The sequence below is a fragment of the Protopterus annectens genome, chromosome 4.part0, assembly GCF_019279795.1.
Source record: "Protopterus annectens isolate FY-2018-M chromosome 4.part0, PAN1.0, whole genome shotgun sequence".
Classification (NCBI taxonomy): domain Eukaryota; kingdom Metazoa; phylum Chordata; order Ceratodontiformes; family Protopteridae; genus Protopterus; species Protopterus annectens.
The window spans coordinates 495,326,720-495,342,919 of NC_056733.1; the positions used below are offsets into that span (position 1 = coordinate 495,326,720).

The following is a 16,200-nucleotide window of genomic DNA, read 5'->3' on the forward strand; positions in this document are numbered from 1 at the left end:
TGCTGTTCTTAGATATATGCCTGAATTCCTGTTCACTGTGTGTGTAAAGCATGTGTGGTGCATACTGAGGAGTGTCTGCACTAACATCTGCAACTGCCAGATATGTCTGATCCACTGGTGTTTGCAGACATGGCCTTCATGTGTTTAAGTGTGTGAGTATGCCCAGTATGCCTATCTGTATTGAATGTGTGGATCAAGTCCAGGTAGTCTGTACTGCAGTGCTGACCCATGTGTTGCACACCTACAGGTAGCATACTGTTTCGGCAGGGTATCGGTCGATCATTTGGCATTGACTGTTACTACATTCTACATTGGATGGGGGGCACACCTGACTATTTCTACATTTCTACACAGGATTGGGGGGGGCACACCTGACTGTTACTACATTTCTTTGTAGGATGGGGAGACACACCTGACTATTTCTACATTTCTATGCTGGATTTGGGGGGTACACCTGATTGTTACTACATTTCTACATGGGACGGGGGCACACCTGACTATTGCTACATTTCTACACAGGATTGGGGGGCACACCTGACTGTTACTACATTTCTTTGTAGGATGAGGGGACACACCTGACTATTTTTACATTTCTATGCTGGATGTGGGGGGTACACCTGACTGTTACTACATTTCTACATGGGATGGGGGCACACCTGACTATTGCTACATTTCTACACAGGATTGGGGGGGGCATACCTGACTGTTACTACATGTCTACATAGGATGGGGGGGCACACTTGACACTTGTACACATTTGCTATGACTGTACTGGTATGTCAGGTACTGCATTTCATTCTGTAGTCTTACCTATCATGCTGACTAAAGGCATACCAGTGTACTACAGATCTTAGCTTTTATTTACGTACATATTAGTCTCTGACTTCCTACCCTTCAGAACTGACATCCCACTGCCTGACTGAGTCTGTGTAGGCCTGGGGGGGGCAGTTACTCATAGGTCTCATTCAGAGGCCATAGCACAGCCTTTGTTTGTGTTTTTCTACACCTGTCCTGCTGGCTGGGACTGTTGTTGGGTATGTGTACCCTCTTGACTGGCATGTGTGAGTCACTTACCTTGTTGGTGTCCTAGTATTGAGGGTGGTGTTGCAGGGCTGCTTATGTCAGATGCACATAGTACACTCCCTACACATGATTGAGCACAGGTAGTGTAATGTTTGGCATCCCTTTTACTGTATGTGAGAGTCAGAGAGAGAGGTGTTATTCCCTTGGTCACTCCTGTGTCAGTGTATGTGCTATGCGTTGCCTCTTGGCCAAGGCCAGGGATACTGGGCAAACCGCCTTCTGCCTACTGGGGCAGGCTCAGGTTGTTCCTCCTCCGAGTCACTATGTGCCTGTGCAGGCCTTGGCAATGGTGGGGTCTGTGTGACACTGCCTTGTGCTGTTCCTGCTGCAGCTGTTTCTGCAGGATCATATTGTGTGGCATGGCACATATGAGGACAATTTGGGTACATGTAGCTGGTGAGTACTGCAAGGCTCCACTGGATGTGTCCAGGCACTGGAACCATGACTTGAGCATTTCAAACACATGCTCTACTATAATTCTGGTATGTGTGTGTGCCTCCTTATGGAGTTCTTGTTCGTGTGTGTGTGCATTTCTGATGGGTGTCATCAGCCATGGCTTCAGTGCCTATCCAGCATCCCCCACTAGGTGACCGTGAGGTACTTTGATGTGTATGTGCGTGCAGTCTATAGCACCCACTACCTCAGGGTATTCCACTATTTGGTGGAACAGTTGAATATTGCTGGCCAATGCCTCACGGGTGTTGGGGAAATATACGTGCTCACCGACATGTGCTGACATGGCATCCAGGAACTAGTGGAGTACCCTGGATGCTGATGCCTGTGAGATCCCCATCATATCCCCAGTTGGCCTTTGGAAGGTACCTGTAGCTAGTGTTCTCAGGCCTACACATACCTTGGTATCCACTGGGACGGGTTCCCCTCTGTTAGTTCTGTGACTCAGGCGTGGCCAGCACAGCTCAACAATTTGCTGTAGGAGGTCCCTGTCCACCCTATAGTACTCCACTATCTTCAGCTCATGTAGCCCCTGTTAGGTTACCCTGGGTCTGTACACTTTTCTCCATCTCCTCACTGTGGGTTGGTTGACAAAATTCACATCCTCACTGCCCTCAGCCTCTTTCACAAGTTGTTGTATGATAGCTATTGCAGCCCCTATCATTTTGCTGTGATGAGTGTAAAAAGTTTCCGCTTGTTACAACGGTGGTGTAGAGTGTGGAAAAAAACATCTGGAAAGGTGTTTACATAGTTTATAGTAGTGTTCTAGGCTGGGCTGGACTGGTCTGCTGCCTGTGTAATTGGCTGATTGTGATAACATTTCACCTGCCAACTATGCTAGTTCCCCTTGGTTACCTTCCTACTGCTGTTTTCCCTTCCCATTGCCTTCCTGTTTAAGCCCGGGGGTGTGCTGTGCAAACAGAGTGCTCAAATGTGCACAGTGCTTCTATTTCTTGGTTTAACTTTTTTTTAAAACCTTTAAAACCTGGTGCAGGGCACGCACACCCACTTAGGCAATGTAAAGAGTGCTAGGCAGATTCAGTCACACCCCCCTAGCTTAGCTGTGCTAAGCTAGGAGCAAACCCAGGCAACAGGGCTCCAATCTGCTTACAGTATGCATGATACCTCCCCATGATGTCAGCTAACTCATAGGCTTGCACCAAGCTATTCTTACTCTTACACTGTTGGGACCTGACTAGCATGCTGGGGAAAACTGGGATTCACTATCATTCCCCTCGTTTGCATAGGATTGCCTGCTAATGCATAGTTACATGTCTCACACTGAGCCACAGATCTTAGCAACTACTACTCACTGGCCATGTTGTCTTCTGCCTGCCATTGCCTTGCATGGCAGAATAGTGATTTTAGTTAGAATGCTTAATTTAGGTTTATTTTGTTATTTTCCCCCTGATCCCATTTGCAAGCCGCTGACCTACGCTTAAACAGCCGAGATCGGCTAAAAAAAATAAATGTTGATTTTTTTTTTGGCTGTTTGCAATGCCAATGGCCTTATTCTTGTCTATTGGCATGCTTCCTAACTGATACGCAGCCTTTATTTGGAGCTGTCACAGCTCCGTTTTGGATTTTGCAGAAATGTACTAGGTTACTAACCGAGTATATTTCTGCAGATTGCACTAGTCCTGCATGGCTGGTTGCAAACTTCCTGGATCACAAATTCACCTCATTTCCATGGATTTCTCCTGCAAATTGGGTGACTTGCATACATGGGCTTAGTCCGTGCAGGACTAGTGCAGTAGTACTCGTGCACACCACTGCTGGCTGTTCCTGGATCGCACGGTAGACATATTGCCTGCTAGAGCTCTTGCACTGATCTTGCATGCCATGCAAGGCATAGAGAATCTAGGGGCATATCGTCAGTTTGGTCTATATTTTTATTATTTTTTTTTTTTTAAATAGTGCAGAGTCCGGGTCTTCAAAGAGCCTAATTTCATCTGGAAGGAATGTTTTGAGTCTAGCAGGAAAGAGCAAATGTACCTTAAACTGTCTTTCATTAAGTTCTTTTATAACAGGCAAAAACATTTAATTTAGGTTATCACAGCATTGGAATAATCATTATCAAAACTTATTTGTCATCCAGTTTAATTGGAGATTTTGACCAGGCTATTTTAAGCATTAGCATTTAAGCATTAGCTCCTTGTCTTGAGATGAGAAGAACTTACAATAATTGATCTCGGTGAAAAGTTAATTTTTGTTGAAGTAGAAACTAGACATCTCTCTATACCATATGACACAGATTCAGATAAAGTCAGAGTCTTAGAAAGCCAGACAGCAAGAAACTTGATGGTAATTTCTCCTTTTGTTTTATCAGGCAGTCCAAAAGTACAAATGTTATTTCTCCTGGATCTGTTCTCCAAGCCATCAATTTTGTTTAGTAATAAAATATTCTGTCACAGCAGAAACTAATTGTTGTTTTCATCTTTGGATACTCTGCCTTCTATGTCATTAAGGGCATTTTCCATTTCAGACATGAGTTTTCTGTTGTTTTAAAATCTTGTGTATCTGTTCAATCTGTTTGATACATTTTTCTTAACGCTATCAGGTGTTATCCATTATGTCCATTTTTAAAGAAAGTTCTTGTATGTTAGAAAGAACAGATTGGAATTCTTTTTTTAAAGGCAAGTCCTGAGAGATTGTTTTTGATTATACCATGACCCCCCATTAATATTCCAAAACGTGCACGCTGATTGGCCAGCGTGCACATTGTAAATCGACTTATACTAATGGAAAAGGTCCGTCGCCGGACTTTTCCATTAGTATAAGTCTTTAAACACTGTCTCGCTATGTTAAAAGAGTTTAACATAGCGACACAGGTTTAAAAAAAGCAACGGAGATCTCGGTTGCTTTTTTTAAAGCTGTCTCGCTATGTTAAACTCCTTTAACATAGCGACACAGTGTGTAAAAAGCAACGGAGATCTTGCTTTCTCCGTTGCTTTTTTTTTAAACCTGTCTCGCTATGTTAAATGGGTCATAGCAAGACAGCTTTAAAATAAGTAATGGAGATCTCTGTTGCTTATTTTAAAGCTGTCTCGCTATGTTAAACCCATTTAACATAGCGAGACAGGTTTAAAAGCAATGGAGAAAGCTAGATCTCCATTGCTTTTTACTGTTTCGCTATGTTAAATGGGTTTAACATAGCGAGACAGCTTTAAAATAAGCAACGGGCATCTCAGTTGCTTATTTTAAAGCTGTCTTGCTATGTTAAACCCATTTAACATAGCGAAACAGTAAAAAGCAATGGAGATCTTGCTTTCTCCATTGCTTTTGGCCACAGCTCTGATGTACTGCGTAGGCATGCGCAGTACATCAGAACTGCCACGGACACCAGACAGCTGCAGAAGGGCAGCAAAGAGGCATTATACAATGCCATTATTTAAGAAAAGTAATTATTTCTTTTCTTAAATAATGTCATATAATAGCAATAACCACTTCTGGGTCTGGGTAATGCGGGATTTACCCACGGTTGTCTTTGTTTGGTCCCTCGGGCTTCGCCCTCAGGACCAAACCATGCCAACCATGGGTAAATCCCGCATTACCCACACCCAGGCATGGGTTATTGCTATAATAACTCATTTCACAGCTACTGGTACAGACCTTTCAAATGAATAATTTGACAGGAAAAAATTCAAATATTTAGATTTTTTTCAGATAATATCCTTCTATGTAGTATCAGGTAATTGGTTTTGTTAAAAAAATGGTTTAGGATATTATAAAAATAAAATGCCCTGTCAGAAATAGAAATAGAGTAGCTTGGCAAGAAAACTGTGCTGCTAGCCTGTCAGCATCCTGGCCACACTCCCTAACTTCGTTATTTGAAGATGTACATAGTTATGCATGTTTGTATTAAGCTAACACCTATGTAGGTGTTCTGGGGGTCTGTTTTTTTTTTTGCGGGGGGAGGTTATTAAAACAAAAAGTCTTGCAAAATGTGGCATAGATTCCAATGTTGATGATAAGAAAAAAAAACCTCTAGAAATGGTTAACCTGCCAAACATTAGTTGGTACAGGTATCACCAGAAATAGACATCTGAAAAAGCTGCCATATATAATAGGTGGGGATAATGACTTCTTACCATATTATCCTGGAATGTGAATGGTCTCACAGGTACAGACAAAAAGGAAAAGATATTTAATTGCATTAATAAATGCAATGTGCAAATAACAATGCTACAGGAGACACATTTGAGAAGAAATGAGCATGTGAATTTGATAAATAATGGATTTCAGTTTGCATATTCATCAGAATATTAAAGACAAAGAAAATCAGGAGTACTTATATTAATTGCAAGAGGAACTTCAATAATGATAGAACAGGAAAAAATAAAGGTAAAAATGGCAGATATGTGGTAGTAATGGGATACTGGCAAGGGATAAGTATTGCACTGGAATGCATTTATATTCCCCCTAAAACTACTATGATGGAGCTTAAAAAACATAGGAAAAATCATCAACTTCCGGCAAGGAATATTACTTATAGGTGTGGACTGGAATTTGGTTTGCAATAATGATGATTTTATCTGGAGGGGGCTAGAAGGGATAATATAACAAAAGAGGGTAGATATTTGAAGAAATGTATAAAAATTTTTGATTATTTGATTGGAAAGATGTGAATTCAGTAGTAGTAACTCAGAATTTAGCATATCATTCTAAACTAAACAGAAATTATCTAAAAAACAACAACCGCCAACCAAACCAGAACTTGGGTCCCCTTAAAAAGTCACAATGCACAAGAAATACACAGAAGGATCCAAGGACGACCAAAGGCTTCCAAAATAAATCCATCTTTAATGTACAAAATGTAAAAGCATAAGCACTTTTGTAGCAAAGCTACTTCATCAGATGCATTTCACAACTAAAATCCTTTACTCATTATAAATACTAACTAAAAAGATCACATGACTAAATCTTTACTGCCTTAAAGACATATTACTAAAAGTGCTCAGTACAATACATTTATATATAAATACTAAATAATAAACATCCAACAAGGAATTAAAAGTTACATATATATACATATATATATATATATATATATATATATATATATATATATATATATATATATAATAATTGTTTGATATAAGTATATATCTTTTATTTATTTTTGTATTATTTTAGGTATATTTACATATATATGTAACCTTTTATTCCTTGTTAGATTTTATTATTTAGTATTTATATATAAATATATTTTACTGAGCATTTTTAGTAATATGTCTTTAAGGAAGTAAAGTTTTTAGTCATGTGATCTTTTTAGTTAGTATTTATAATGAGTAAAGGATTTTAGTTGTGAAATGCATCTGATGAAGTAGCTTTGCTACGAAAGCACTTATGCTTTTACATTTTGTACTTTAAAGATGGATTTATTTTGGAAGCCTTTGGTCATCCTTGGATACTTCTGTGTATTTCTTAAACAGAAATTATGTTTCACAGGGAAATTTTTCACATCGTGCACCAATGGTCACTAAGATAAAAATTCAAGTTAACAAAGGAAATATGACATAATGGCACTTCCCCACTTACATGTTAAAAAGAGATTAATTTAAGAAATGCGTAGTGGAAATTATTATTAAGGAAGATAGACATTATTACAAAAGTTATAGCTAGGGAGTGGGATAAAATGAAAGTGGAGTTAAAAATAAGGTAGAAGCAAAAGAAAAAATGTTGTGGTTAAGACGTACCAAGAATTATTTAGTGGGACTGACAAAGCTTAATGTATTACAGAGTAAGGGGAATCTCAAAGTACAACTATACGAGTTAAGATAGGAGAGGGTGAGATAAAGTTGATGATGTATAACCAATCTGCAGGAAAGTTTTCAGGGTTAGATGGTATTTGCTGGACATTTATAAGCTAGGAATGAAGAAAATTATAAAGATCTAGAAGGTTTAGCAGTATTTTAAAAGGAGGGGAAGCACCAACATCCTGTAAAGAAACTGGTGGCTGTAAAACCTAATGATGTAAAGGCCCATTAGATCCAGCTTCATATAGACAGATTTCAGTTTTAAACCATGATTATAAAGTGTTTATTTCTGAAATGGCTAAAAGAATTGGCAAAGGCAATGCCAAAATTGATAGATATGGATCAATGTGGTTTTGTCGAGGGGAGGAAAACATGAACAATTATGATCTAGAGAGAAGCAGAATATAAGAAAATATCGCTGTGGTTTGTGGGTCCTGATGGAGAGAAAGACAGAGTAAGTTGGGATTTTAGAAGTAGGGCAATGGAAGCATTTACATTTCCTGATACAATAATAAAGTTAATTTGGAAGATATTTGATAGTCTGCATGCTAAAATCAAAGTGGGAGGGTTCCACTTTAATCCACTGTATCTGAACAGCGGAATTAGGAAGGGGGTGTCCACTTTCCCCTTTGTTATTTATGTTATATTTAGATTAATTATAAGGGAATAAAAACATCAAGGATATAATTGGTACAGTATTTAAGAAAAGCTGGCTTCATTTATAGATGATAGTATTTTGTACCCTATGGAAAAAAAGGACATCACAGTGTTGCAGAACATTCTGAGGTAGTTCCAGAGTTTTTTCAGGATATAAAATTAATGAAGATAAAACAAAGGCTATAGCTATAAACTATATGCCCTCACATGAATTGCTTCAGCAATGTCATATTTATGGGAGCATGTTAAAATGAAATATTTTGAGTATGGATTAAAAAGATTCTGTCACAACAGCTAAGGATATATGGGAAGAGACTTCTCCTTCTTCTTTTGGCTTTTTCTGGTTAGGGGTCACCACAGTGGATCACGTGTCTGCTCATGATTGGCAGTGGAGTTTTACGGTGTCAAGTTGCCAGCCTGGCACCCAATCTTCCACAGAAGGCACACACATTCACACCAATTTAGAGTGTCCACTCCACCTATAGCATGTCTTGGGGATGTGGGAGGAAACTGGAGCACCCGGAGGAAACCCGCATGGCCAAAGGGAGGACATGCAGACTCCACACAGAAGGCACCCCAGCTGAGGATTGAGCTAGAGAACCTCTTGCTATGAGGTGGCAACGCTAAACACTGCACCACCGCAGCCACCCGATTTATGAGAAGAGACTAAACAAACTATAATACAAACACTAAGAAATTGGAATATCTTACCAATAGCTACAGATAGCAAGATGCAAGCAGTAAAAATTTTTAGCTCCTTAAGTTTTATACAAAAATCAAGAATATTTTTATCAACCAGAAGGGAAAAATGTGGATAGTAATTAATAAAGAGTTGAAAGATTTTATCTGGGAGGGGAAGAAGGCAATAGTCAAGTGGGATAAGCTGATCCTCCCAATAGAACATTGTGGTTTATGACTACCAGATTTGAAGGTACAGTGGATATAAAAAGTTTACACACCCCTGTTAAAATGCCAGGTTTTTGTGATATAAAAAATGAAAACACAATAAATAATTTCAAAACTTTTCCCACCTTTAATGTGACCTATAACCTGTACAATTCAATTGAAAAATAAACAAATCTGTTAGGGGGAAAATATAAAAAATAAAAAGTGTACAATATGCTGGTTGCATAAGTGTGCACACCCTTAAAATAATACTTTGTTGTGTGTGCATACCCTTAAACAATACTTTCTTGAAGCACCTTTTCATTTAATTGCAACATTCAGTCTTCTTGGGTAGGAGTCTATCGGAATGGCACATCTTGACTTGGCAATATTTGCCCGCTCTTCCTTGCAAAAGTGCTCTAAATCTGTCAGATTGCGAGACCATCTCTTCTGCTCAGCCCTCTTCAAGTCAGCCCACAGATTTTCTATTAGATTTAGGTCTGGGCTATGGCTGGGCCATTCCAAGACTTTAATTTTCTTCTGGTGAAGCCATTCTTTTGTTGATTTGGATGTATACTTGGGGTCATTGTCGGGTTGAAAAGTGAAATTCCTCTTCATCTTCAGCTTTCTAGCAGACACCTGAAGGTTTTCAGCCAAAAGTGATGTATTTAGAACTGTTCATAATTCTCTCCACCTTGACTAAAGCCTCAGTTCCTGCTGAAGAAAAGCAACCAAAAAAGCATGACACTGCCCCCACCATGCTTCACTCTGGGGATGGTATTCTTTTGGTGATGCAAAGTCTTGTTTTTGCCCCAAACATACCTTTTGGAATTGTGGCCAAAAAGTTCAACCTTGATCTAATCAGACCAAAACACATTTTCCCACATGCTTTTGGGAGACTTGATGTATTGTTTTGCAAATTATAGCTTGGCCTGGATATTTTTCTGTGTAAGAAAAGGCTTCTGTCTTGCAACCCTGCCCCATAGTCCAGACATATGGAGAATACAGGAGATTGTTGTCACATTTAGTACACAAGCAGTACTTGCCAAAAATTCCTGCAGCTCTTTCAGTGTTGCAGTATGTCTCTTGGCAGCCTCCCTGACCAGTTTTCATCTTGTCTTTTCATCAATTTTGAATGGACATCCAGTTCTTTGCAACATCACTGTTATCCCATATTTTCTCCACTTTTGGATGACTGCCTTCACTTTGTTCCGTGGTTCATCCAGTGCTGTGGAAATTTTTTTGCACCCTTCTCCTGACTGATACCTTTCAACAGTGAGATCCCTTTGATGCTTTCTGAGCTCTCTGTGAACCATGGCTTTTGCTGTAACAGGCAACTGAGTAAATGTTAGAAAAATCCTACTAGGACAGCTGAACTTTATTTGGGTTTAATCAGAGTCTCTTTAATTGATGGCAGGTATGTACCTAAGAAGACAGACTGCTGTAATTAAATCAAAAGGTGCTTTAACAAAGTATTAGTTTAAGGGTGTGCACACAGAACAAAGTATTAGTTTAAGGGTGTGTACACTTATTCGACCAGCGTATTGTTTGTTTTTTATTATTTATATTTTTCCCTTAAGAGATTTGTTTGTTTTTCAATTGAATTGCACAGGTTATACATCACATTAAAGGTGGGAAAAGTTGTGAAATGATTTATTGTGGTCTCATTTTTTTACATCACAAAAACCTGGCATTTTAACAGGAGTGTGTAATCTTTTTATATCCACTGTATATTTTAGGGAGACACTTATGGCTCTTATACATAACACAAGCAGAAAGCTACAAGTCAAAGTGGAAAGGGATGATGGTAAAGTGGGAGGGGGTGGTAATTCAAGAAATAAGAAAGAGTGATATTTTCAATACAGTTCCTTAAGGAGAATAACAACAGTCATACAGAATATTACGTCCATAAAGTACCAGAAATATATTATAAACTAAGGCAACATTGGAATGGAGAAGGGAAATTCTCCCTATAGGGATGACTGCAATAACGGGTGCAGAGAATAGGCAAGAGGGGGCTGGAATTTATTGGAGGAAGCTGAGAAAGGAAACAAGATATTAGGAACAAATAATTAGAGAGGCAAAAGTAACAGAATGAAAATAGGCCAGAATACATTTGGACTGCAGGCTACTGATTGCTTTGCCTATCAGGGATTGATATCAGAGTATTGATATAGAAAAACGGATAGGGGAATCCTAAAGGAAAGACCTGCACTGGTTGAGTTTTTAATTGAATCTAGAACTGAAACTGCTGTTAAATAAAAAAGGATAATTAGTAGGGCATATAACATATTGCATGGCAACTTTAGGAATCAATCAGAGAAGGTCAGAAAAGTTTGGGAAGAGAGATTAGATAAGTAATTCACAAAGAAGCAATGGGATGATATATGTATGGCTCCCAAATAGGCAAAAAAAATCTAGAAGATTTAAGATTTTTGCCTGGAAATGTTTGCATAGATACTTTCATACTCCAAGTAGACTCCAAAGTATTTTTCCACAGGTAAACAGCAAATGTTGAAGATGCAATGGGGAAGAAAAACGTACCTGGGAGCATGTGTTCTGGGAGTGTAATGATTTGGAAGACTTTATAAATTCCCTAAAGAGCATTATGATAGGAATACTGGTTGAGCAAATGATTGTAACTTAGGAAATTATTTATTTATTTATTTACCCTGAGCTGGGATACAGGATCTGAATGGTGTAGATACAGTAAGGTCTTGTTAAGTTTAATTCTGGTTGCTAGCAAAAAAAGCAATTACTAGAAAATGGAAATTAAAGTCTAAACCAAGTATACTTGAACTAGTGCATATTGTAATGGAGATAAAAGAACATGAAATTGGATCTTTAGAAAGTGGAGGAGCAAATTACAAAGAAAATAAATGGAAAAATGTATGAAAAATATATGTAGAAAAATGTTTTGGAGCAAGAATGAGATTTAAGAGAAGACAGGAAATGAACATTTTTGTAATGTTGCTTTGAATATGGTATAGAAAATATATATGATGTACAATGTTTGTAAACATGAATTTGTTAATATGGTTTGATTACTTTTATGTAAACATATTTTGGCTATGTCACAAGTGATAATTCAATAAAGGTGCTTTTTTATTTTTAAATTATGGCATTTAAACCGAGGATCAATTTCTGACATAATCAGTTTTAGAATATCATGTTAGGCAGACACTAATTTCAGCACACTGAAAACTGTACTGTCTGCAATTTTATTAAGGTCAACTAGTGTTTGAGAATTTTAATAATTGTCAATGCGAAGGAAAATCATGAGCTTAATGACACTATTCAGCCTTTTAATTGTATTCAGATTGAAATGATGTAAAACTCCTATTGCTAAAAACATCACAGAATTTAGTTCTAAAAATCTATCCAAGTGTGAACATACCTCTGAACTGTCCAGATTTTGTAGAATGTCCTGATTTTTGACTCATATTTTTGCTCTGTTTCTCATAAAATTATCATTTTCTGGCAAATTACTGGCAAATCATTGTGGGCTAAAGTCATAAAATAGTGGCAGACATTTGGTTTTCAGACTTTATATCCTTCAGAAAATTCATGCTAATGTGCAATCTGTTATTATATCAACTTTCTAAGTTTGTAAGAACAATATTTAAAAAGTGTCCTTATATTTGGGCCTTTGTTCCCCCATTAATTTTGTCTTTTTTCAGATTTCTTGCACTAAGAGTTTGAGAGATATGAGTGTGATGTAAATTTACAGTCTGGATTTTTCTTCATCAGGACTTATTTGCAACTAGCAGTGGATGTAATTGGTCACTTGGCACAGTGGCATCTACTTCTTCAATAGGACACAAAGGGTAATGTTCCTTTTGATCTATTTGCTGTGGTCCCGTGGATCACTATAAACTCAAACTTTGACCTAGTTGACTGCAAATAAAATATTGCTGACCCATTCAGTATTCTCCATCTGCTTAACTTTGACTCCAACTAATTCTGTACATTCAGTTATTGCTCCATTTTAGTTCAAAGCACACTAAAAACAATGTGTGCAACATGAATGAGAGGAATCTTCCTGCAAACTTCCCAGTCACTGAAGTAATCAGCATAGCTTTTCTAAATATCACTCATGTCTTGCTTTTGGCTAAGTATTCTCTACTTCATGTCTTTAGATTTTGGTGAGCAACCAATAACTAACAGATTGTTTTTCACTTCTAGACTAAAACAGTTTGTTAGGCAGTAAACTTCTGAGGAGATATTTTTTTCTTCAGGCTTTGTGTTTACATGCAACATGTAGCAGGTTCATAGGTGTGTAATAAGTTAACAACCACTAGGGTCTTTTTTAATCCTAGCCATGGATCCCAAATATCTGACAAGTTCTGATACACTTGATAAGTGTAAGTAGGGGCTTGGGAGATGAACCATTTCCAGACCCTATGTCCATTAGACCAAGGATGAATTTCCTATTCTCCATCCAATTGTCCAAGTTACACTTGAAATGAGTTAAGAAGGAACTCTGCTTCTCATGCATAAATAGCCAGTTTCATAGAGGGGGTGGTCTCTAGGATATATACTCGTCTCTCAAAGAGCTCTAAGTCTTTAGAATGGGTAATTCTGGTTCTGTTTGTTTTGTGGATACGCATAAAGTCCATAATGACGGGGTCTGATACTGCCTTGTATGCCAGTCATAGATCTCCTCTTTACAGCCTTTAGGAGACAGAATAAACAGATAGGGCTTTGACCAATTAATCAAGTACTGTGTCAGCTCATGCAAGGCACAAATTTCTATGTCTCTGCAAATGCTAGCATCTTTCACATTTTTACAGCACTATGTCATATATTGCTTATGCTTTTTACTAATCATACTGCACTGCCAATTACAGTGATATATTGCATTTTTGTATGTTATTTAAACTTACATAAATGCCTTCATTTTTTTATCTTAATAGCATTTACATTATTAATCAAGCCTAAACTCACATAAGCATTTCTGCTCCATATCAGTTTTTGCTTAAATCAGGTCTATAAGGTGGCCACTTGAAACAGTAGCTTATGTACTTTGTTTTTATTAACACAGATACTTCATAAAAATCTGACTCACTGTCTTTAAAGTTTGCTTAAGTACAACAGAAGCATTTATTGATTCAACCTACTGTATAACTAGAGCACTTTTTGTAGACTCAGTATATTGAATTATATTGTTTAGTCTAAAGGTGACTACCTTGACATTCAACCACAGACTGTAAAAGTTCTTGGAGACTGTCATTTACACAGTTACTCTGGCCATTATTAAACAGGTTGCCTTTATGTTTGGCTTCTACAGTATTCACAGACTACTTTTTAACTGTATTTAAAATAATCTCTGGTTTTAACTGATCTTTTGGTTCCATACCATTAATACCCTGTTAGCGATTTGTATTTTCCATTTTGAACACACTCTGGCAAAATGACTAGTACTATCACATAATTTAAAGCTGCATGACAAAAGTTCACAAGTATATGACATTAAAAAGTTAGCCACTAAGCAAATTAATTGCAAGACAGGTAAAATAAAATGTGTAAACTAAAGACACATTTTCTGCAGGAGTCTTTGAGCCTCCATCTATACTGCACAGGGCTTTGTCCCCACACTCCTTATATATAAAACTACAGGATAACTGTAATTGATATAAACTTAGACAAAGGCTAATAACAGTAGCTGACAAGCCAGTAATCAATGTTGTTTCCACATTCACAAACAGATGAGTTTGAAACACCAATTGTTATACCACAAACAAATATTTAATTAAACAACAAAATGGCTGAGCTTTTTCATCCAAACAAGTATAATGGACTTCATCAGAACCATGTCCACTCATTCACATTTTACATTATATAACTTCCTGGTCATGTGATTATGATATATTACCAATCAAATCAGTCATTGTCAGTCGATATATAATAATATATAAATTAATCTATGCAAAAGGATCTATATAAAAAAAATTCCATAATAGAATCCTTTACTAAGTATCAATTGTGACCTCTAAGTAAAAATATAATGATACAGTAAATACCCACATGCCTAATAAATATGAATAAATTAGTTATGGTTAATTAAACTCTATCTTGCACCTTACCCGATGATATAAGTAAACAATAATGAGATTAACAGTTTAGTATAATAGTAATAATAATAATAATAATAATAATAATAATAATAATAATAATAATGATAATAATAATAATATTACATAGTCCACTATAATCAACACTGTATCTTAAAATAAGGGGAAATTTGTCATCCTGGCCATAGTATACTCCGAAGTAAAATGACGCAAACTTTAAAGTGTGAAACACATGCATTAAAACAATAGTTTTTCTTGTGTAATCCACAAACCTTATTTATGCCCTCTGATCATTTTAGTTTTATGCCTAAAACTACATCCTATGCCCTTTGGTGGCTATTGCCTGCTCATGTATTATTAGATATTATCTTGCTTTCCTTGTCTGACTGCATGACTTCAGTGTCTTTATTTTACTTTTTCATTATTTGTAGCTTCCTATTGAAATGTTTGCACTCAAAATACCGAGTGCTGAAAAGTTGAAAAAAAGACTGAAAACCAGGAGAAGACTGAATCTCAAAAATCACTGTTTTCCTTAAAACTTCTGTTTTGAGGGAGGCAATCCCCCCTGCACTTCCATGTGGATGGCAAGCCCCCCCACACTGCCCAATGTTTTTTTTTACATATATATATATATATATATATATATATATATATATATATATATATATATATATAAACTACAGGATCACCATACCTTGGAGAAAAGGGAATATTCTGAGAAACAACATCTCAGACTTAGTATAAGTTGTCCGATAATTTGGCCATTCAGACTCCACATTTTGGGACTCAGTCTAGTAGGTCTTGACATTTCAAATGGTTACCTTCATGAATACATCTTCTAAACTTCATTTTCACTTCACATTTATACAGTCTCAATTTTACAAACTTCCATATATTCTGTCGTACCTTTAAGTTGTACATGAGAAAGTTACCTCACAAAAAAAGCTAAAGTTTTTTCCAATATTAAATCATCTTCTTTCATATGTCTGCCATTTAAATGATAATTTCTTATGCCACAGACAATTCTTGTCATTTTTGAAGATATAGGAACATATCTTTGTCGTTATGTTTTTAATTTGGTGAAATAAATGTAAATAATTTCTTAGAGCCCTTGATTGTTTGTAAAAAAATAAATATCTCAATTAGCTACTTTCTTCTTTGTCTCTCATTATTCCTGAAATTTTGTTTTTAGTACTGTAAGCCTGTCTCCTTTCACATCTTTGAAAGAAAACGCTAAATAACATCATGGTTAACTAGCCTTTGACATGAAGAAACATGGCAGACTGTAT

The 16,200-nt window shown here is 36.9% G+C and overlaps 1 protein-coding gene across 3 annotated transcripts in view; it reads right to left on the reverse strand.

Annotated features, from left to right (window-relative positions):
- The window catches only part of WSCD2 (WSC domain containing 2), a 2,311,682-nt gene that overhangs the window by 574,838 nt on the left and 1,720,644 nt on the right, over positions 1–16,200 (reverse strand). The gene's annotated exons all lie outside the window — the stretch shown is intronic.